The sequence below is a fragment of the Propithecus coquereli genome, unplaced genomic scaffold (genome assembly GCF_000956105.1).
Source record: "Propithecus coquereli isolate 6110/MARCELLA unplaced genomic scaffold, Pcoq_1.0 Scaffold51, whole genome shotgun sequence".
Lineage (NCBI taxonomy): Eukaryota > Metazoa > Chordata > Mammalia > Primates > Indriidae > Propithecus > Propithecus coquereli.
This window is the reverse complement of record NW_012150952.1, coordinates 935,544-935,991: the sequence shown is the minus strand read 5'-3', so window position 1 is coordinate 935,991 and position 448 is coordinate 935,544.

Sequence of the window (448 nt, the reverse complement as noted above, 5' to 3'; positions counted from 1 at the left end):
TTTAAAAAGACAAATAGGGTCATAAAAGATATCTCTGTAAGGCTGGCCAAAAGACCCCCACAGGCACAGCAACGACAGCCCCGGGCCCCTTCCCTGTTGGCTTGTAGCCGGGGCCAGGCCACATCCTGTTATGACTGGTAAGAACAGCTACGCTGGCTAAACACCCTGAGCTCGGTTTCCTGCCCTACTCAGCTGCTGCAGGCAAAGTACTCAGGCTTCAAACGACCACATCCTACCTCAATGTTCCAAGACCCCCTTTTTCACCCCACGTATAAAAACCCTGCCTTAATACTGGGCAGTGTGACTTCTCAGGCCCTGACCTTAGGACCTGTAAACCTCGCCCAGGAGCACTTTAATAAAGCCACTTGTTTGGCCATAACTTGTGTCCGCTAGTCTCTCCGCCACCGAAAACCTTATAATCTCCTTATTTCAAATGTTTCTACCATTT